The following is a 24,832-nucleotide window of genomic DNA, read 5'->3' on the forward strand; positions in this document are numbered from 1 at the left end:
ACTCTTTACTGCCTCCATTGCTGCTTCTCAACATACTTGGACACCAGACTGCTACATGCTGGACTGGAAATCCAAAGGAGCTTGAGTTTTAAAATGGAAAATGATATTCAAACCATTGCAACATCCCAGAATCATTTAAAATCTACTACCTCCAAACTAATCTGGAAATACAATGCAGGAATTTTGCTTTACATAGTTAATCAAGCAGAGTTGTAAATCTGTGTGGTAATGTAAATATTTCAAAAAATAATAAATGCAGTCCTGAAGGACAAAACAGGATCTGTAATATTAGCAGATAGCAAGATTGTGCATAAAGCTAGGTAGCTAGGGACTAAAATCAAATTTAAGAAGATAGAATTTCAAACAAGCAAGTATGGTGTCTGTTTAATAGCACACATAAGGACCTATTTCTCCTATAAATAGTACTGAATTCATTAGATATATGTAAGTAAAAAGTTAACTCTTAAAAGATACAAAAGTAATAAAATCTAATTCCAGATGCATTTCTGAATGAACTGTAAAAGTTAAGCAACGTAAAATTCAGAAGAAAATATTTCAGAATGTGTTAATAAATAGCATGTAGAAATATTCTAAACAAACAGAAAACATTAATTTTAAAGAAAATTATTTATATATTAAATCTTGCTAAAATTGAGAGTTCTACTCATTAAAATGGATCATTAAGGCTAAAAAATCAGTCCCAGACTACACAATGTATTTGAAACTCCTACTTTGAAAAGAACATTGTCAAGAAACAAAGAAGTTTCTACCAATTGGCATATGAAAACTATTTGTTTTTATAAAGGAAACAATAAAATGGCATATTAAACACGCATATTTCAAAGGAAAACACTCACATTGCCAAATACCAAATATACTAGATTTCCCTTGCCATTGGGGGAAAAAAATAGGGCCATAATGAAAGCTCATAAAACATTGCTGTCTTAAAAACTCAATATGAAAATATTAGCAAGAACATGGACAACATACATTTAGATACAATTAATGGTAGTGTGATTTGGTACAGCTGCTCTAGAAAACTTAATGAACATAGAAATGCCAAATAATGCTGATAACAGATGTCCAAAAATAAAATTATACCCCCAAAATGAAAGTACATAAAAAACAAACAAGAATATACGTGATAACATTCACTTATTTCTTCTTCTGTTTTATTCTTTGTTTAAAATTTCACACATGCATATAATGTGTCTTGAACAAATATATGCCCTTCTTCCTCAGTAAAACTCTTTCGAGCTCCCCATCACTTTTTTTTCTCTCAATTTTGTGCTCTATTAAAAAAAAACTTATTGGTCTACTTAAGGCTGTCTGTATGTTCATGGGTTGAGTACTGTCAGTTTGTACATAGGTCACATCTCATGTCTTGAATCTCTGAAAAACAAAACAAAACAACTGAGTTACTTTCTCCCACCAGTCATAACTTGTTGATAACTCCTTGCCTTGGGGTGGGATATCACAAACAAGACTTCTCTTCTCTGAGATTTTTGTCTAGCCTGATGTTTCCTAGGTCTTGCACATGTTGTCATAACAGCTGTGAGTTCATATGTTCAGAAAAATAGTTTCACAGTAATCATCCATCTCCTCCGGGTTTTACAATTTTTCTCAGCCCTTCTATGATTATCCCTAAACCTTTGGAGGAAGGATGCAATATAAGTCTCCTATTTAGGGCTGTTCACTCTGTAATCTCCTTCTACATACTGACCAGTTGTCGGTCTCTGTTTAAATTACCAAGTCACAGCAAATAGAAGCTTCTCTATTTAAGGTTGAAAGATATACCAATCTATTTGTATAACTATACATCATTAGGAGTTGGTTTAATACTATCACCATTTGGAAAATAATAGTAGTAAGTTCTTCCATAGGGCCTTGACCTATATAATTATAGGTTCTTGACCCAGTTAACAGGGATAGTATGGGTTCCATCTCATGGGATGGGCCTGAAATCCAATCAGAAAGAGGTTGGTTGCTCCCATAACAGCCATGCCACTATTATAGCAATGGAGATACCTTGTCGGGCCAGTCACATAGATCATAGAATTCACAGCAGGGTGAGGTTGGGTATCACTTTTATTCTCTAGTAGCACTTTCCAACACACTAAAGGCTAGGCAGTAGGGATGAAGCTTCTGCGTCAGTACCAGCTGGTATGAGAGCTGTGAGGGCAATGTAAAGGAAGGAGTGTGGGAGAGACGTAACTAACACAAATGCTCTTTTTAAGAATTACACAGAAACTTGCTACTGTAGAAAATGAATTAAAAATACATATTTATATATTAAAATAGGGGGAAACAATTCCCCTCTTGATAGTATAGGTTATCAAACAAAAAGTCCAGTGCATGAAATAGGTGACTGTTTTTGGAGTCGGTGTTCATTGGTGCCCACAGACCTCCAAGCATTACATACTATTATGATTGCTCCTGATAAACCTCCAGAACCTAATTGTAGGGCCCTTTTGCTAACACCACATGCTTGAGTCACAGAACATGAGACAATAAATATGTCTAATAATCAAAAACTGATAACTACATATCACCCTATAAAAATGAATAAGTGTATTATATTATATTCATATAAAGGAACAACATTCATACTCAGGAGTAAGTGAACCACTGCCACAGACTCATGCACAAATGAAGAGTAATAATTTTTCCAACAAGCATAATGATAAGTGATAGGTAAAAAAAAAAAAAAAAAAAAAAAACGGCACACTACTTGTATTTATTTTTTGTTGGATATTTTCTTTATTTACATTTCAAATGTTATCTCCTTTCCTGGCTTCCCTCCCTCCCTGAAAAAACCCTATCACATCCTCCTTTCCCCTGCTTCTATGAGGGTGTTCCTCTATTTACCCACCCACTACCACCTCCCTGCCCTCGATTCCCCTACACTGGGCATCTATCGAGCCTTCATAGGACAAAGGACCTCTCTTTCCATTGATGCATGACAAGGCCATCCTCTGCTACATATGCAACTGGAGCCATGTGTACTCCTTTGTTGATGGCTTAGGCTCTGGGAGCTCTGGGGACTCTGGTTGCTTGACACAGTTGTTCTTCCTATTGGGTTGCAAACCCTTCAGCTCCTTCAGTCCTTTCTCTAACTCCTCCATTCGGAAACCTGTGCTCAGTTCAATGGTTGGCTGAGAGCATCCACCTATGTACTTGTCAGGCTCTGGTAGAGCCTCTCAGGAGACAGCCAAATCGGACTCATGTCAGCAAGCACTTCTTAACATCTGCAGTAGCGTCTGGGTTTGGTGACTGTGTATGGGATGGATCCCTAAGTGGGGCAGTGTCTGGATGGCCTTTCCTTCAGTCTCTGCTCCACACTTTGTCTCTGAATTTCCTCCTGTGAGTATTTAGTTCCCTCCTCTAAGAAGGACTGAAGCATCCACACTTTGGTCTTCCTTCTTCTTGAGCTTCATATGGTCTGTGAATTGTATCTTGGGTATTCCAAGCATTTGGGCTAATATCAATTTATGAGTGAGTGCATACCATATGTTTTCTTTTGTGATTGGGTTACCTCACTCAGTATATTTTCTAGTTCCATGCATTTGTCTAAGAATTTAATGAATTCATCATTTTAAGAGCTGAGTAGTACTCCATTGTGTAAATGTATCACGTTTTCTATATCCATTCCTCTGTTGAAGGACATCTGGGTTCTTTCCAGCTCCAGGCTATCATAAATAAGGCTGCTATGAACATAGAGGAGCATGGAACACTACTTTTAAAAGTTCAACAATCATCAAAATTAACAACATGATAAAATCCACATCACCAGCGTTGGAGGGGGGACTTATATTGTACCCTAATATTGTGAACCTAAGAGACACAGCAATACTTCTGTGGCAAATCTGCACAAATATATGATGGAAATATAATTGCAAAGAAGTAAGAAATAAACCAATTTGGACAGATAGCCTGCACAAACTAAGAAACTGCTTCATTTTAAAGAACCTAAAGAGACAAAGATCTAAATGCAAAGGTTTGATCAGTGTTTGTTGACTAGTTCATACAAAAGTGAAAGCAAGTAGGAATATATACAATTACAATTGCTATAAGGATGAACTATAAAGGTACAATAAGTGGTGTTCACATGTCAGTTGCAACCAGCAACTGTTTAATTGGACTTCAGTCCCACCAAACAGGAGGGAATCCATTTCTGGTACTGGAAAGCTAGCCAGCTTACTGAGGTTAGTGAGGTCATAAATCTTAGAACACAGGCTATTCACCACCAGTTCTCTTGACTGGTATAATTTTTACTACATTCTAAATCTTACCACTATATTCTCAGATAAGTATAGCTACCATCCCTCCTCAGAGAAGCCTCTCTTTAAAACAAATAGAGACCATCACAGAAAAACACAACAGGAAAAAGTGTAGAAATCAACCCATCATGGTGGAGCCCAGCCCCAAGTGGTAGATCCACACATCACAGCTCATGTGTTTACGGCTCAGGAAATATTGCCAAAAAGGGAAAGCGTTGTAGAGTTCCTTCCATTGTATAGCCCTACTATCATCAGTCAGATTTATGTCCTTGTATGCAATAGAAAACCTGGGCATGAATATGAGGCAAGCACCCAGGTCCCAATGTGGTGCTCCATTTCCAATTTACAGCTATTGTCAAAACTCCATCTTTAGAGGAGGCTATTGGCACATAGCTTATAGCGACCTGAAGCTCACCATCCTCCTGCCTCAGTCTTGTCAATGGCAGGAATACAGGCATGCACAACTATGCTCACTGTTATTCAATTCTGATAGGTTTGAGAGGTTCAGTATGAATAGAGAGTGTAGTTAGATTACAAACAACGTTTCGAGACGTTTTCTTTTACATGGGACAGAACAGCAAGAGTTGATAAAGTCTTACCTCTAAGATGTTTTTTAAATACATGTTCAAGTTTCAATAAGGCTTGTGCCCATTGAACACACATTAGGGTTCAGTTTCTCGGTGCTCACTGTTGGGAAGCAGGTCTGTGAGAGGAGTTTGAATGTAGGGAAAGCAAGGCCCTCAGAAAACAATTGAGTTCACACTCTCAAACAGTAGCATAAATAAACTTTAAAGTGGGTTGTTGTGACACAAGGTCATACCTCAAACATTTCTATTCCAGTACCATTATCCTTCTCCTTTCTACCTGAGATCTGCTGGTGCCCTGCCCTTGAATTCATAGAAACATGAGATAAAGCAAGTCTATTTCCTTAAGTTCTCACAATCCTGTTTCAGTAAGAGAAAAGAAACTAAGATAATGAATTTGAAGATGCTAGTATTGTCTAAGAATCCCTGATGAAGCGATCATTTTCATTTTCTACGACCTCAGTTTGTGGTACTTTCAGTTTGATATTCAGAGTCCTCCAAGTGCAGGCAACACCTCCTGGCTTCACCTTCAGAACAGCGGCATCCTAAAATGCCCAGACAGCTTTGGAGATTGGAGCATTGCCACCACCTGTGCTTTATTTCTTTCAGACACACTATCAGGGCACTGCAAAAGCTTTGCAGCGATATTCCTGGAGGTCTGGAGTTTAAAAGTCTTTTCCCTCTTAGATAAGAGGGAAAGGGAGCAAAGCGGAGCACATTTTGCTCCTTTTGAAATCAAGGACAAAGGGTAAAGAAAATGCTTTTACAGTTCTGTTTAGCCATGCTAGTTTGTTAGAGGAAAGTTGTTTAAAGCCGGCCTCTGCTCAATCCAAATCCCTGTTTAGATAGCACAGTCATCTCTCCCTGATCCAGCTACTCCCAGGCTGCGTTAGCCTCCCCCTCCATTCCTGTCTTGAGGTCAGGAAGTGAGTCTCTTGAACTCATGCTATTTTGACAGAGAGCTTAAGGATACCTTAACCCAGCAACGCTGGATGAAGGGTGAGAGGACCCTGGGTCCAATGTGCCAGCCCTGACATGTTTAGCTCAGCTCCCTAATTGAGAAGCTCCCCACAAGCCTCCAAGGAGCTGCCGTGTCCTAGAGTTGGGAGTAGATTTTTCTCTTCTCATCTGGATAATAAGATTTTCCAGGTCACCAAAGCCACGGAGGCTTGGAAAACAAAGCCTTCTTTGTTAAACAAAGCAAGTTGTATTAAGACTTTCTGTCTTTGAGTTTAGGTAAATGACCCAAAAACATCATCAAATGATTGTGACTCTCGAGGGATCTTCATGAAAAAAAAGGGGGCACCCTGTGAACCCTGAGAAGCTAAGAAGACTGCTTTTAGTTCAAATCCCTTCTTTGAAAGATGTAAAGTTGGGGGCTTTGTTCCAAAGAATTCAGAGAAATACCACAGAGCCAAAAGCAGCAACAGACTCCCTATAAAGCCTGAGAATTTTAAATGCATTTGTTTTTCCAGCGTTAATATGACAGATTCATATTTTATATAAACTCAAGAAGTAGCCAGCATTGTCATGTAAGCAGAATTCAGTGAGGTTTTCTTTTTTACTTTAGTGGTGTGCTCTGCTCTGTATCAATTAAGATTTCTTAGCCAAGGAAGGGAGCCAGAAAAATTTTGACAACTAGAAAACTGTATTTCCACATAAATGTGGCATGATCTCAATTTCTAACGAACATAGCAAGATAATGTACTCTGTTAGATACAGGAAGTTATTTTCTACTGTGTCATTATGAGCCCTGGCAAACCATGGCAACCAAGAAGAAATAACCTTAAATGCATAACTCTGAGAGTTCTTCCAATAGGCTTTGAGACTTGAACATGAGTGTATTTGATCTCTTGAGTAGAAAGGAACCTGAATTAAGAGATCTATTGAAAATAAGACATGCCTGTTGAACACAGACAGCTGCCTCACCCCCTACAAAAAGCTATTTGGCAGTAGTGAAATACTTATGTGAATCTTCGTGAGACTTGTATTACAAGAAGTTGGAAGTTTATAAGATACCTTCTAGTATAAGATACAGTGGCATCCCACTGTTATTTGAATCTAAAATGTCTGTCCCCCTTCCCCCACAATGTCCTCCTAGTGTACACTACCACGCAGACAGGCTTGTGTTTTAAACAGGCTAGTCCTGAACTCTGGTGAGAATGTTTTGTGCAGTTGTAGAAATTAGATAACCACTTTCTGATTGGATTTATATCCTACTCCACAAGATGAAACTTATATGCGGCACCATTGTCAGGCCAAGAACATACAGCTAGACAAATCATAGACCCTAAGAGAGAAACTTCTGCTGTTGTTTTGACAAATAGACATAGTATTAAACTAACTTATAATGACTTATTTGTGACACTGTATATTAATGCATTCTTAACCCTCACCAGAGAAGGTTCTATTTGCAGTAGATGTTGAAAAACACGAAAAGTCACTGACCAAGGTGGAGAGAATAAGTTGATGCCCATCCTAGAGGGGACATTTATGCCACACCTCCTCTTCTCAAGACTTAAGGTCTATTGTGGAATTGTGGCAGAAAAACTTAAAGAGCCATAGGTGGTAGATGAAAACAAGAATGCAGTATCCTCTAGACACCACAGGAGAGCTTTACATATGAGCTCGTGGTGTTTATGACAGCATGCACAAGCTCAAGACAGATGAAACCTCAGCATGGATTGGGACATAAATGTGAGTTTCCACCCTGAGCTGAATAGCTTCTGAGAGAGTTAGTTTCCTGTGAGACTGTTACCCCTGAGAACTTGACCATGCCAGGCATCCAATAATATGTGAGTAGCACAAGTTAGAATTGATGGATTAAAAAAAGAAAAAGAAAACCAAAAGGAGACAAATTCAGATGGATAGGGAAATAGGATGAGCCTGAGATGAGTTGAGCAAAAAGTAAATATGATCAAAATACATTAGACAAAATTATCAAGGAATTAATGAACATATTAAAGACTTTCTCAACTATTAATGTTTCCATGTCTTTTCATAATGTATATAAATTTTACAAAACCTTTTTCTGGAATACAGTTAGAAAATAATTTAACCAATTTCTAGCCAAATAGTATTCAATAAAATAAAAGCATTTTTTAACCCCTACTTCTCAAATAAAGTAGAAGCAGTATCCACTGAAATTGTAGTGCCCAGCCTAGGAAACCTCCCGTTGAGTTGTTGGACAGAAGTGTCTAAGAGACTCATAAAACAATACAGGCTAGTGTTCTACTTGCCTTCCTGAAATCAAAGGCAGAACTACATGGCTGAAGACACCATATAACTTGGACAGGGGACATGGAAGAATGGAGCTGGAATTGACATAGAATCCTCCTCCCTGAGAGTTAGCTCTCATAGTATCTAAAGGGACTTTTCAAGCTACCAAGGGAAAAGGCAAGTAACAGTCTTACCCAGCTATAAAGCTTACAGACTACAATGTGCAGCATGACAAGATATTCCCCAGGGTGGAGTAGTGGCGCTTACATTTGTGGGGTAATCAATAACTATCTAATTGGACTTGAAGCCTTCTCAATAGGAGGGAACTCATGCCTGACACTATAAACCTAGTGACTATAAGGCAGGTGAGAGCCTACTACTTTTACTTTCCTAAGCAGGTATAATTTCCAATTGTATTCTAAATACTTATTCTTATATCCACAGATAAGTTTATCACCTCTAAGGACCTCCTTTTTGCAGTGGACAGGGACCATCACAGAAAGCTACAACTGGTTAAAATGAAGAGTGTAACTGACAGTGGCATGTTGGAATGCCTAACCCCAATGAACACATCTTATATACAAGCCCTATACCTAAGGCTCAGGGAACATTGTAGAAGAGAGTGAAAAAAAGTGTTTTAAGAGCCAGAGTATGAGGACTTGTGCTATGATAGTGCCTTCTAGTGTTATGTCAACTTGACACAAGCTGGAGTTATAAGGAAGAGAGAACCTCAATTGAGAAATGCCTCAACTAAGGTTATAGGCAGGCCTATAGGATACTTTCTTAGTTATTATTGTGGGAGGGCTCAGCCCACAGTGAGTGGGACCAATCCTGGGCTGGTGGTCCTGGGTTCTATCAGAAAGCAGGCTGGACAAGTCAGAGAACAAGCAGCACCCTTCCAAAACCTCTACAGCTCCTGCCTTCAAGCTCTTGCCCTGTCTGAGTTCCTGTCCCGACTTCCTTCAATGATAAAGAGTGATATGAAAATGCAAGATAAATAAACGCTTTTCTCACCAACTTGTTTTTTGGTCATGGTGTTTCATTGTGGCATTAGAAATCCTAACTAAGATAGATACTGAGCAGTATTCATGAAATCTTAGTAGGTGATAACACCCATTGGCATTCCAATGTAAATGGCAGAATTTTCACAAGGCTTCACCCCTAGATGAAGTTACTGACAAATAATCATGCTAAAAAGAGAGAGAGAATAAATTTTCTTCAGTGATGAGTGCCCCCATAAGTTGTCTAATTACAAATGGTCATTCCTAAACATATGGGAAAAACTAATGAACCCATCAGGTGACTTTTACATTTACATTTGTGTGTGTGTGTGTGTGTGTGTGTGTGTGTACGTAATTAATGAAGATGGGTCATGAATATGAGAGGGAATGAGAGAAATATGGGAGGAATTAGATTGGGAAGAGATTTAATTGAAAATGAAGTAAATAGAGTACTCATATATGAACTTACCAAAATGATGTAAAAAGGACTCTTATCAATATTTTTTAAAGGATAGGGAAAGATAAGAAAATGATATCTAGAGTTATGATCTTTGTCTCACATCTTTATCAGTTAAAATGTATTCTAATCTTACTTCCCATTTCAGAAGCTGGAAGCACAGAGAACAAAGAGATCTATTGTTACTCTACTGACTCTGCCAGAGAGTTCAAACTCCACTTTGTCTGCCTGGAGCCATATGTAGAAAACTTCCAATTTCCTGATTTTTTTTTTTTTGAGAAGCTGGTGTTTTATCCATGTTGTTGATTTTCTCATCCATTTTTCTTTCTGCTGTTGACTTTCCTCTGCAATCCTTTACTTAATATATCAACTTCCATATATCCTCTTTCAGAATCCAGATCAGTTTATAGTCAAAGTCTGAACATTTCATGTAGCATTTTTACCTACTTTGGTACCTTTGAGTTTAGCAGTTAAAGAATTATATTTGCAGAAGTCACACTGCCTTGGCTTTTTCATTTTCTGTTGCTTCTGCATAGCAATTTGTATACCTTCTGGGTTTGATATCTCTTACACTTTTACTTATAGACTGTATTGGTTAATTTTCTGTCTCTGTGATAAAATACCATGACCAGAATCAGCTCCTGGAAGAGTTTATTTTCAGATTACAGTTCCATAGGTGTGAGTCCATCACAGCAGGAAAGCACAACAGCAAGCAGAGAACATGGAAGCTGGAGGAGTGAGCAGAGAGTTCACATTATCAGCCACAAGCATGAAACAAGCAGAGAGAGCAAAGTGGAGGTGACACACACTTTCCATCTCAAAGCCTGCTCCCAACAATGTACTTCCTCCATAAAAGCTGCATCACATAAACCTCTCTGAAAGGTGTCACCAAACAGGGACCAAAGAGAGAGGACTCTTCTTGAAACTACTACAGGGATCTTCTTATTGAACAGTCTACTCCACAAGGCTCAAACACCAGTAGTAATTAGAAAAAAAAGAATACAAATTCTTATAATAGAACCAAAGTGTGTAAAGGACAGAAAGACTCTGACAATTGGCTAAGGTACAGTCATGCATCACCAGGAACTACAAAAACGACAATAAAACTACTCCAAAATGTGCTATGAATCTAATAGGTATTTGAGGCAAGGGTGAAAATGGTTAGTGGATGAGATATAGGAAGAATGCATTGAAGGAGGTAAAATAAAGAAGAATCTAGGTTAAAGAAATAAAGGTGCCAGGCATGGTGGCGCACGCCTTTAATCCCAGCACTCGGGAGGCAGAGGCAGGCAGATTTCTGAGTTCGAGGCCAGCCTGGTCTACAAAGTTCCAGGACAGCCAGTGCTATACAGAGAAACCCTGTCTCGAAAAACCAAAAAAAAAAAGAGAGAGAGAGAGAGAGAGAGAGAGAGAGAGAGAGAGAGAGAGAAAGAAAGGTGGCAGAGCAGGAGGAGGAGGAGGAAGAGGAGGAGGAAAATGTTCAATGAAAGGGGAAAGAGAAAGTCAGAAAAAGTAAAAAGGAAATTGAAATAAATGTAAGACTACCTAATACTATAAAAACATCCAAAGAGAAATTTGGGTAACTATGTGGGGGATAAATAAAAAAGTAATTTTTAAATCTGGATAGAGTAAGGTGAAAGTACTACTCAGGGTAGAACGGGAGCGAAGGAAACACAAGAGGCAAAAGGGAAATTTTAAGATTATGCAAAAAGAAAATCAAAATTCAGTGAACGAAAACAGACAAAAACGCACATCTATCTTTATTCTTGCAAGAGACAGTGTCGTTAAATGAACTCATTAAGTCTGGCGAGGATTCAGACAGTAGTGGCTGTAAGTCAGTGCCCAGAAGAACCAGTGGGTGCATGGAGACTGCCCAGGACTAGATTCACACTCGGCAGTGCAGCTCAGGATCGGAACAAATTTAAGCAGCATGTGGGAATTGGCTAAAGTCCATGGCAGCTACCAGGCAACCACTTAGGATTCTTTTCCCCACATGCAATCACTGTGGAGTACCAACGTTGCAGCTGAGGCCAAGAGCTCATGCTCATTCCCCACCCCCACCCCCACCCCCAACACCAACCCAGACTGAAGGGAGCATGAAGGGCGAACTGATAATTACATCCTTAAATCATGCAGATGCACAGAAACTCACTACTATGCTATTCATTCTAAATTCTATAGGGCAACACCATAGATTTGCTTCTATGGGTCTGAATTCGAATCTCACACAGCACTTACCCCACCATGGCAGTTTGTTACATGAAACATCACAGGGAGGAAAGGAACTCAAAGCCCAACCATCAGGTAAGACGTACAGACTGATGTGGGTTGTTTTAACCCGAATGGACTCATATTATAGTTTGCCATGTTTATATTTGTTTTGTTAATCTGTAATTTATTTTATATTTCGATGTTCTTAGGATGATTGCATCGACTTGTATATTGCTCAGCTGGGTATCAATTAATCTGTACCACATAGAATCTATATGGTGTTCCTTTATTTCTACCCTCTGTACTAATTCTCTCTTCCTTTTCTCCTGTAAAGTATACTTCTTAACTATAATCTTCCATAGGTTTAACAGCTTTGGGAATCAGTAGACCCTTACAGTATCCAAAATTTTTCCTCCCAACTACCTTTCCAAACGCTATTTTAAAAAACAAAACAAAAAACAACAACAAAAAACTTGGTCTAATACTAAACTGTAGCCTTACCTCCCTACTTTTTAATCGTAGTCAAAGAAATCCCAGTATATACCACACTATCATTGTTGTTTATCCTTCAAGGCTTTAGGAAGTGAAAAGGAACACGGTTGTTGACTGGCAAGTGAGACATTAATACAGTGACCATATCCAGCAGTTTTAGTTGCTCCCACAGTTAATACTCTACTCTGGTAGTAGTCTAAGAGGTCACATCAGAAACTATGACTTTCTAGACTAAGAATCTAAACTATAAACTATACACCTCAAATCTATGACAATTTAGCCTGACTTGAACATTGGTAATCCCTCAACTTAAAAAAAAAAAAAAGCCTAAAAGAATTTTTTTTTAATCCAAGAAATTGATTGTGCATTGTGGGACATAAAACTGCCAGAAGGCTTGGTAAGGTAGAGCAGTATGTGACCCGGAGACTCAGTGAGCATACACCTGAGGCTTAGGTAACTCTCAGCTCCCTGCCAGACTCTTGACTCGGAACATGTGCCATGGTCCTCACATAAAGAAACATGTCCTATGGTTCACATAGGTACAAAACAGAGCTCTCCTTGCTAATGAGGTACCTAGAGGCCTGGAGGGCTTAGCCAATAAGCTTCCCTTCCCAGGCATTCCTCTCTGCAAAAGATACTTAATCTTAGGCCCACCCTTAGAGAGGCCCATTGGTCTTGCAAACTTTATATGCCCCAATACAGGGGAACACTAGGGCCAAAAAGTGGGAGTGGGTGGGTAGGGGAGTCGGGGTGGGGGGAGGGTGTGGGGGACTTTTGGGATAGCATTGGAAATATAAATGAAGAAAATGCCTAATTAAAAAAAAAAAGAAGTGGGTATGGTTTTATGCATCCATTTTCTGCTGTGACAATAAACTGTTTAGAACCATGGACTGTCTCTTTTCATCAAGATATGTTTTGGGGAACCATGAAGAAGGCATCTGCTTACAGAGCCACATCTTAATCTCCTTTAGAAGGTCTCTCTGTGTTTCCAGCCACAACCGCCATCAAGCCTGCCTCTACCAATCAGCCCATGGGACAAGCCAGAGTTCCCCTCCCCACCACACCCCAGGGGATCCCTGAGCCAGTTTTAGCTTTTTGGACCTCTTAGATTGTGCTTTCCCACCCCCTGAGAGGTATCTAGGCACTTCCCTACAGCTCCGCATCCACACCTGTGGCAAGGTGGGGTAAGCACAGTCAGACACCCCACATTCAGCGAACCAGACAGGGACCAGCAGTGCATTATTAATATTTTATAACAAAAAAAGAAAGACTCCCCAAAAAATGAAAGGAAGAGAGAGAGAGAGAGAGAGAGAGAGAGAGAGAGAGAGAGAGGAAGGAAGGAAGGAAGGAAGGAAGGAAGGAAGGAAGGAAGGAAGGAAGGAAGGAAGGAAAACCTAATATACAGTGATGGTCTCCACTGAGAGTAAATTAGATGAGATACTGCTAGACAAAGATCTCAACAACAAATATATCAAAGAAATTATAAATTCCTGGATGAATCTCAAAAAATTTAATAAAATAAAGGCAATATAGAGACTAGAGAGATGATGCAGCAGTTATTAGTAACTGGGGCTTGTGGTGGTTTGAACATGCTTGGCCCAGGGAGTAGCACTATTTGGAGGTATGGCCTTGTTGGAATAAGTGTGGCCTTGTTGGAGGAAGTGTGTCACTGTGGGTGTGGATTTTAAGACCTTCCTCATACCAGCTGTCTAGAAGCCAGTATTCTCCTAGCAGCCTTTAGATGAAGATGTAGAACTCTCAGTTCCTCCTGCACCATGCCTGCTGGGATGCTGTCTTGATGATAATGGACTGAACCTCTGAACCTGTAAGCCAGCCCCAAATAAATGTTGTCCTTATAAGAGTTGCCTTGATCATTTCGTCTCTTCACAGCAGTAAAACCCTAACCAAGACAGGGCTCTTCCAAAGGACCTGAGTTTGGTTCAAAGCAGCCATGTCAGATGGCTCACAGCTGCCTGTAACTACAGTTCCAAGGCATCTGACACCCTCTTCTGGACTTCATATATGCATGTAGGTATACACACACATACATACTCTCACACATGAGCACAGACATGCATGCACACACACAAAAATTTTAAAATTATATATATATATATATATATATATATATATAAGCGATATGAAAGATGAATTCAAGATAAAGATTTAAATACTGGAGAAAAAATTTAAATACTTGGAATAAAGAACATAATACATCAAATGAAGAGCTCCAAGGAAAGGCACACCAATAGAATGGATCAGGGAGAGACAGAATATTGTAGCTTGAAGACAACGCACAAGACCTAAACCTTTCAAACAAAAATGAATAATAAAATATATATGTAGCACTTTCATGAAAAATGGAATACTATAAAAAGTACAAAAGGGAGAAGTATTTCATAGAAAATATTTTCAACAAAATAATAACAGAAAATTATTCAAATTATGGAAATAGATGCTGTCTTAGTCAGGGTTTCTATTCCTGCACAAACATCATGACCAAGAAGCAAGTTGGGGAGGAAAGGGTTTATTCGGCTTACACTTCCATACTGCTGTTCATCACCAAGGAAGTCAGGACTGGAACTCAAGCAGGTCAGGAAGCAGGAGCTGATGCAGAGGCCATGGAGGGATGTTCATTACTGGCTTGCCTCACCTGGCTTGCTCAACCTGCTTTCTTATAGAACCAAGACTACCAGCCCTGAGATGGTCCCACCCACAAGGGGCCTTTCCCCCTTGATCACTAATTGAGAAAATGCCTTACAGTTGGATCTCATGGAGGCATTTCCTCAACTGAAGCTCCTTTTTCTGTGGTAACTCCAGCTGTGTCAAGTTGACACAAAACTAGCCAGTACAGATGCCAAATCAAATGCAGAATGCATTTAGAAGAGAAAATAACAAGATCAGAAATTAACCTTTCCTCATATTGTAGCTAAGCCAATAAATATACAGAACTAAGAAAATATATTGAAAATATTAAATCATATATAAAGTTAAGTCTATCAGAACAACTGTTTCAATAAAATATTTTAAAACTTTGAATTATGTATTTCAAATATCAAAAGACAAAAACTGCCAAGTCATACTACTAGGCTCAGCAAAACTATCTGTCATAATTGAAGAATAAAGAAAAGATTGATATGATAAAACTAGGTCCAAGGAAATAATTATTGTTACACCAGCTCTGTAGCAGACATGTCAAGGAATCCTTTGGTCAGAAGAGAAAGACCAACGCATGCATGAAGCCGTCAGAAAGATAAAACACACTGACATAATAGCTATGACAAGAACTAATAAAATAAACTAAGTACTACAAAATGAAATGACAGAAATTAATAGTTTCAATAATAATTATGAATTTATGGCTTAATCCCTCAATCAAAAGACACAAACAAGAATGTTTAACCGAAAAGAAGGATCCTACTATTTGTGTACCCCAAGAAATCCACCTCACTATTGAGGTTTGGTCTGTTGCTATGTATGCTAATGTTAATCCTACCCCCTCCCAAGTCTGGTTGTCTCTAAGAGATGAGGAGATCTTTGTGAGTATTAAGTGATGTTATGTAACCTTGCTCCTTAATTTAAGACTATTGGTTGAATAAAGATGCCTTCGACCTGTAGCTGGGCAGAAGAGAGGTAGATGGGAATTTGGTTTCTGGGCTTGGGGTCTGAGACAGGACCACAGGAGGAAAGAGAAGTTGGGGACAGAAGATGCTATGGAGTATGGGATCGTGAGAACTGGCCACGAGGGCTGGCCAGTGAGTGTAAGAGCAGCCCAGGCAGAACACAGCAAGTCATATTTTAGGGTTAGTGGCGGGGAAGTAGACATAATCGCATAGAGGATAGATATTTGCCCAGCTGTAGTGCTCTGAAGGCTTACTCTAAATATAAAGCCTGTGAGTCTTTTATCTGGGAACTTAATGATCTAAAGAGAGGTAGAAACTCCAAATTGATGTTAAATATTTACCACAACCCCTCACTATAAAGAAAAGATGTTACTGTAGGATGAACAGATGAAAAATGGTATTTCAAGAAGACACAATTAGAAATCATGGAAGTGCATATCAACAGACTTGACTTCAGTTGTTACATTGACTGAAGCAAAGGTAACCACCATGCCAGGTTTGAGAACACCAGTCTCCACTCGGCCCACAGGGACAGTGCCAATGCCTCCAATTTTATAGATATCCTGGAGGGGCAGTCGCAGAGGCTTGTCAGTTGGACGAGTTAGTGGTAGGATACAATCCAAAGCTTCCAGCAGCGTGGTGCCACTGGCACTGCCATCTTTGCAGGTGAAGCTTTGAGTGAAGCTCTTCCTGGGGACAATGTGGGCTTCAATGTAAAGAACGTGTCGGTCAAAGATGTTAGACGAGGCAATGTTGCTGGTGACAGCAAAAACAACCCACCAATGGAAGCAGCTGGCTTCACTGCTCAGGTGATTATCCTGAACCATCCAGGCCAAATCAGTGCTGGCTATGCTCCTGTTCTGGATTGTCACACTGCCTACATAGCATGCAAGTTTGCTGAGCTTAAAGAAAAGATCGATCGTCGTTCTGGTAAGAAGCTGGAAGATGGCCCCAAATTCCTGAAGTCTGGTGATCTGCCATTGTTGATATGGTCCCTGGCAAGCCCACGTGTGCTGAGAGCTTCTCTGACTATCCTCTACTTGGTCATTTTGCTGTTCGTGACATGAGGCAGACAGTTGCTGTGGGTGTCATCAAAGCTGTGGACAAGAAGGTTGTTGGAGCTGGCAAAGTCACCAAGTCTGCCCAGAAAGCTCAGAAGGCTAAATGAATATTACCCCTAACACCTGCCACCCCAGTCTTAATCAGTGGTGGAAGAACGGCCTCAGAACTGTTTGTCTCAATTGGCCATTTAAGTTTAATAGTAAAAGACTGGTTAATGATAACAATGCATCATAAAACCTTCAGAAGGAAAGAATGTTTTGTGGACCTTTTTTTTTTTTTTTTTTTTTTTTGTGTGTGTGTGTGTGTGTGTGTGTGTGTGGCAGTTTTAAGTTATTAGTTTTCAAAATCAGTACTTTTTAATGGAAACAACTTGACCAAAAATCTGTCACAGAATTTTGAGACCATTAAAACACGTTCAATGAGAAAAAAAAAAAAGAAAGAAATCATGGAAGTGACACTGTTCTATTACAAAGTAGATTTCAAAACAAAATTAATTAGAAGAGATAACAGTCATTTCAGTCAATTAAGATCATTAAGTATTAAATTCTAAACCTGTATGCCAAATTTCACAAAATGAATATTACCTACAAAATAGTTTCCACTGACTATTTATACTCTATTTATATTCTAAACACTCTAATGTACAGAAGTACCACAGCACAATAATGGATGAATTTAATATGCAATGTTAATCAGCAATGGACAGATCTTTCTGACAATATATGTATCTTAATTAAATAGCATCATATATCAAATGAGCTTACTGGATCCAGAGAACATTCCACCCAAACAATGAAAAATTTACTTTCTTCTCAGTATATCATGAAACTTTTTCTAAAATAGATCCTATGATATGATGTAAAGCAAGTCCTAGTAAATATAAGTAAATTAAAATAATTGCTCATGTTCTATATGATCAGAAAAAAGTACAAATTAATAGCAAGAATATATAAAATATACAAACTCATGGATATTGAAAAATACATTAAATACTGAGTGGGTAATTGAAGAAATCAAGAAGAAAATAAGGGGTTGGGACAGATAGCTAATCAGTTAAGAGCACACATACTGCTGTCAAGACACAGGTTCCAGTCTCAACACTTATTTGGTAACTCCAGTTCCGTGGGATCTAATGCCTCTTTTGACCCCCATGGACACTTGTCACACAAGTCATACACATATTTACATGCAGACAAACACATATACATATATAACAAAATATAAAGAACAGAGCACCAATGGCTTATGTTCTAAGATCAACAATGCACAAATAGGCCCTCATAAAATTGTAAAGCTTCTGCAAGACAAAGGACACTGTCAATAGGACAAAATAGCAACAAACAGATTGGGAAAAGATCTGTAGCAATTCTACATCTAAGAAATGTTCAACATCATTAGTCATCAGGGAAATGCAAATCAAAACAGCCTTGAGATTCCACCTCACTCCAGTCAGAAAGGCTAAGATCAAAAACTCAAGTGACAGCAGATGCTGGTGAGGATGTGAAGAGGAACACTCCTCCATTGTTGGTGGGATTGCAAGCTGTTACAACCACTCTGGAAATCAGTCTGCCATTTCCTCAGAAAATTGGACATAGTACTACCTGAGGACCTAGCTATACCACTCCCAGGCATAAAGCCAAAAGATGCTTCAACATATAACAAGGACACATGCTCCACTACGTTCACAGCTTATTTATAATGCTTATTTATAATGAGCAGAAGCTGGAAACAACCCAAATGTCCCTCAACAGAGGAATGGATACAGAAAATGTGGTATATTTACACAATAGACTATTACTCAGCTCTTAAAATCAATGACTTCATGAAATTCACAGGCAGATGGATGAAAGTAGAAAATATCATCCTGAGTGAGGTAAACCATTCACAAAAGAACAAACATGGTATGCACTCACTGTAAGTGGATAATAGCTCAAATGCTCAGAATACCCAAGATACAATTCACAGACCACATTAAGCTCAAGAAGAAGGAAGACCAAAGTATAGATGTTTCAGTCCTTCTTAGAAGAGGGAACTAAATACTCACAAGAGGAAATTCAGAGACAAAATGTGGAGCAGAGACTGAAGAAAAGGCCATTCAGAGACTGCCCCACTTGGGGATCCATCCCATACATAGTCACCAAACCCAGCCACTACTGTAGATGTCAAGAAGTACTCGCTGGCAGGAGTTTGTTATAGTTGTCTCCTGAGAGGCTCTACCAGAGCCTGACAAATACAGAGGTGGGTGCTCTAAGCAAACCATTGGACTTAGCACAGGTTCCCCAATGGAGGAGACAGAGAAAGGACAGAAGGAGCTAAAGGGGTTTGCAACCTCATAGGAAGAACAACTGTGTCAACCAACCAGACTTCTCAGAGCTCCCAGGGACTAAACCATCAACCAAAGAGTACACATGGAGATATTCATGGCTCTAGCCACATATGTAGCAGATGATGGTCTAGTTGGGCATCAATGGGAAGATAGGCTCTTGATTCTGTGAAGGCTCCATGCCCCAGTGTAAGGGAATGCCAGGGCGGGGAGGTGGGCATGCATGGGTGGATAGGGCACCACCCTCATAGAAGCAGTGGGAGGAGAGATGGGATAGGGGGCTTGCAACGAGGAAACCAGGAAAGGGGATAACATTTGAAATGTAAATAAAGGAGTATCCAATAAAAGGAAAGAAAAAGAAGAACCATTCTACCAAATGCCATTGAAATACATATATGTAGTATGGTACATTTATAAAATGTTATCTCACAAAGTTAGAAAGTATAAAAGAAATAAATAGATTAATTTCTATATGCATAGTACATAGCAAAATTAAACCTGTCTGAGGTAAACGACCAAATGGATCTACAAGTGGTAAAATAGAAGCTACAATATATATTTCTAATCTCTTAAAAATCCCAATTCCAAGAATATTCATGGATGAATGCTACCACACCTAAAAATAACTAATATACTTTTCAATCTATTTCACCAAATTAAAAAAGTAACATTTCTATGAAGTCACTATTATCCTAATACCCCAAAAAATTATTGGTGAATTTGCTTGATGCACAGAGGCACAAAAATTCTCAATAAATTACTTGCAAACCAAATTTAGAAACACATCAAAGAGGGAAATCATGCCTGGTACCAGAAATCTACCCAGGGCAAGTGAAATCATGGACCTTGAAGAATAATGTAGACTAGTCACTTTGCTAAGCCAGCATATTTGTCCTTACACTCATAGGCAACTGTAGTCCTCATCATTGATCAAGGAAACATCTCTTTGCAATAGATGGAGACCCTTACAGAAAACTATAGTCAATCAATATCTAGAGGTGCGGATTCCAGTTCCAACTGAAACATCTACAATCCACTGAAGGCTCAGTGGTCATTACAGAAGAAGGGGTGGAAAGTTTGCAAGGGCCAGGGAACCAGAGTGCTATGAGATTGGGTCTCCTGAGGATGTCAGAGCGATGCTCAAGAAGCTTCACCAGCATGACTGCAAGGAAATGAGAAATGTCACTGTGATATCTTGCTTTTGTGATGCAGCTGCATGATGTCTGTTTTACCTGAATTTGAGATGTGTGCATGTGTGTAGATGTGTTTGGATGAGCCTTGCTCAAAGATATTGTTTAATAAAGGAATACAAGCTGCCCCTGCAAGCTGATGCTGAGACTTCTAGGGAGGCCTGATTTGGTCTCCTTTGTCTTGAGATTGCTCTCTTACTGAGACCTGCCTATGAGTTTAATCTTCCCAGCACAGAGCCCTGTAGACTCAAGACTTTAAAGGACAGGCTCATACTCTAGCGGAACTCATATCTATCATATCTATACTGAACTTGAATCCTTTATGTTAATAACAAAACACCATACTTCTTCAGAGAAAACAAAATATGCTAAAGGAAAATAAATATCTTCTATAACTAAAACTACAACTACAGGATTAACATGTAAAGAATCTTGATTCTCTCCTGCTTTTTCTTTTTAAAATTTTTGTTAATCTTTATTTGTCCATATAGGTGTTTTGACTGAAAGTATGTCTGTGTGCATGTGTGCCTAGTGGTTACAGAGGCCAGTAGAAAGCTTTGAATCTATGAGACTGAAGTTACAGATAGTTGTGAGCCACCATGGGTCCTCTGAAAGAGCAACCAGAACTCTTAACTCCTGAACTTGTTTCTAAAGAGTGTTAGCCTTGTAAAGGGTAAGACTTACAAAAGAAGATGGGGGGATGATTTAACAATATGTGTATACATAATATTTTTTTCCAATCCTGTGTTTATTCTCTGAACTTTAGTAATAATTATGGATTCATATTGAGCAGCTCATCATATACTGGGTAGAAAACAATACTTTAGAGTGTAGAAGATTTGAACTTAGAAATTAATTTGAAGTTAATCATGTTTTAAATCTTTTAAAAATATTTTAATAAAAATATAATTGCACAACATTCCCTCTTGCATTTTTCTCCCTTCCAAGCTACCTCCCTCTAGGTTCTCCCATGTTCTCTGTGACTTAAAGTTAAAGTCACAGAAGGTCTGAATGAGATGTGCAAGGTTTATAGAAAATGAGAATCAAGAATGAAATATATTTGATTTTTAGAATTCCTAAGTTTATATTGATCTCATGGTAACACTGACAAGAGCTTGCTTAAAAGAACATGAAGTGTATGTCTACCTTAAAGAAAAAATTGTGTCTTTTTAATTTTGTTAGACTTTAACCATTAGGGAAACTGAGTTATAACAAAACTACAGTTTATTTAAACTGGTTTTTTTTTCAATCTAAATTTTATCTAAATGTTACACAAAGCTAATATACAAGACAAGCAAAGTTTTCCTTCCAGGTCCTCAACCAATGTTTGTGGTCCCTTGACCATGAGGATAAGAGGATCAAAAATAGGCAGCCAGCATTCTGAGTCTTGCCCCTGAAGGCCAATCAGGACCCAGAGCATAATCACACTTCTTTGATAAATCACCTGTCCCTTGATCACAGATATCACACAGTCTCTAGAGATTTGACTCTAAGCCATGTACATCTTCTAAGAAGGGGCATCATTGGGGATCCTAAATTGCATAGATTACATTATGAAAAGTTATAACTATATGGGAGTCTACCTTGTTAAACAGATGTATGGGATAGATGACCTGCAAACAGATAAGAATAGATGACAGAAAAGAACCCCAGATTCAAGGCTAAGACCCCTCCAGAGTATACAAGTGGGCATAAATGTCTATTAAAATATATAAAATATTTACTCATTATTACAGACCACATCCTGAGGTTAATAGGGACTTTCCCATTCCAGCTTCTACTGATCATAATGCCATACCATGACTTGGCCTTGTAGAAAACATAGATTTAGACAACAGTAGCCTTGTAACCTCTACGGTATTGTAGGGAGTTATAAAAAGTTTAAACATTACTTGGGACTATGATATTTCATGGCCCCCTTTCCGCAACATCTGAGAAAGTCAAAAAGTTAAATCAAACTCAAGATAACAAAAATAAGCTTCTTTTTGAGCACCTAGCCCTGCATAGGCTTGATGTGCTATGGTCAGGGTATGCCCAGAGGGTCCTCCACTCTCTCAAGGAAAATGGGAGGGAACATGAGGGAGGAACTGTGGAAAGGGGGGGGGACTTGTGGGGGGGGACAGCTATTTGGATATAAAGCAAATAAATATGTTTTTAAAAGTCAATGCAAAGGTCAAAAAAAAGAGAGAGAGAGAACGAAATAAGCTTCTTTTAAAATAGATTCTTCACCACTAACCACCTTAGAATTTACAATCCTGTCCCCCCCCCCCAAAAAAAGCAGTGGGTCTGTTTCCTTGTGAAATTTTTGTGTCATTCCCCCTTTTAGTGTTGCTACAGATTTCCTGACCAGGAAAACCAAAGACTAATTTTTTGAAACATGTATACTGCCTATCCCTTCCATTTTATCATCTCTCAAGTCAAAGGGACTTTTTGTTTAAGTGCCACAGTTGAAGCTTGCAGTTTGTCAGTGTTATCCTGAGAAGGTGGTGTTGATAAAATGAAAGAAAACATGAAGCAAAGAGAAACTGCAGTCTTTCAAAACACAGGAAACTCAAAAAGAAGGAAGGCCAAAGTGTGGCTACTTCAGTCCTTCTTAGAAGGGGGAACAAAATACTCATAGAAGCAGTTACAAAGTGTGAATCAGAGACTGAATGAAGGACCATCCAGAAACTGCCCCACCTGGGGATCCATCCCATAAACAACCACCAAAACCAGACACTACTGTGGATGCCAACAAGAGTTTGCTGACAGGAAACTGATATAGCTGTCTCCTGAGAGGCTCTACCAGTGCCTGTCTAATACAGAAGTGGATGCTCACAGCCAATCATTAGACGAAGCACAAGGTCCCCAATGAAGGAGCTAGAGAAAGTACCTAAGGAACTCAGTGGGTTTGCAGCACCTTAGGAGGAACAACAATCTGAACTAACCAGTAACCCCAGAGCTCCCTGAGACTAAACCACCAAAGAAAACACACGGTGGTAGAACCTCTTAGAGTGGATGCTCACAGACTGAGCACAGGGTCCCCAGTGAAGGACCCAAGGAGCTGAAGGGGTCTGCAGCCCCATAGGAGGAACAACAATATGAAATAACCAGTATCTCCAGAGCTCCCTGGGACTAATCCACCAACCAAAGAAGACATAAGGTGGGACTCATGGTTCTAGCTGCATATGTAACAGAGGATAGCCTATCAGTAATCAATGGGAGGAGAGACCCTTGGTCCTGTGAAGGCTCTATGCCCCAGTATAGGAAATTGCCAGGGCCAGGAAATGAGAGTGTGTGGGTTGGTGAGCATGGGGAGGGGGGAAGGGATAGGGTGTTTTCAGAGGGGAAACTAGGAAAGTGGATAACATTTGAAATGTAAATAAAGAAAATATCTAATTTTTTAAAAAGATGAAAAAAGAAAAAAGGAAACTGCGGCCCTTTTAAGAGAGACCCCATGAAATGGTTCTGACCATTTGAAACAACTCTATAGACAGCTGAAAGAGGATAGGCTTACTATACTCAAGTCAAAGGGCCAATCAAAGAGGCTCCACCATCCAAAGGGAAAGACCAAAAAGATGTATATGTGTCAACTAAGGAACCTTTAAAGTTAATCCTAGAAAGGGCCTGATGATGCTTTATTATGGAAGAAGATAGGTTTGGTGCAGTTTGCTGTGCTTATTCTTGTTAAGTACTGTGCTTGTGGCTTGCTTGTGTTATAAGAGGTTATGAACGAAATCCAGAACTAAAGCAATATTTCTAGTATAGAATTCAGCAAAGGCAGAAAACAAAAAACTATCAAAAACCATTCTAGACTTAACACATCCTATTTCCTGATGTGGATCCCTGTTTGGCTCAACTTCTGGAATCTACTGTAATTGTTTTCAAGTACAATGGAGAAATATCCATAAGTTGCTCAATATTATTTTCCTATTAGCATAGTGATTAATGAAAGTCACTACTCTTCCTTATAAAACTTGATGCCTGCCAAGTCTTATATCATAAAAATGAAAAAGATACCTCAAAATAAAAGAAGAGATGATTAACATCAAGGACTTGAGTCAGATCTTAAAGAGAAAAACTGTATTAAAATATTTGGACTATTGTATAGAGTGGGACAAATTCACGGTACATGTGCTCAGCAAAAGCTACTGCTATGCTTGGGAGGCAAGACGTTCCAGGCCTAGGTAATATCCTTTCCCCTTAGAAGGGTCACAGACTCACTGGAGTAACTTATATGCTAGTCTAGTTTCAAGATGAAGACTCAGAAAGAAATGTGACTTGACAGAGTCTGTTGCTCCTGTTTTTAGTTGTACAGGCTAGGCAATCTTCTCCTTTCTCAGTAGGAGAATGAATTAGCCTTCATATCTCACATAACATGAAGGTGGAACCTCAGTGGAGGATCTTGAAG

The 24,832-nt window shown here is 39.1% G+C and overlaps 1 pseudogene; it reads left to right on the plus strand.

Moving 5' to 3' along the window:
• Positions 1-2,136: 2,136 nt before the first annotated feature.
• On the plus strand, positions 2,137-17,153 carry Gm9512 (annotated as a pseudogene).
• The last annotated feature ends 7,679 nt before the right edge of the window (positions 17,154-24,832 follow it).

Source organism: Mus musculus, chromosome 13 (genome assembly GCF_000001635.26).
Source record: "Mus musculus strain C57BL/6J chromosome 13, GRCm38.p6 C57BL/6J".
Lineage (NCBI taxonomy): Eukaryota > Metazoa > Chordata > Mammalia > Rodentia > Muridae > Mus > Mus musculus.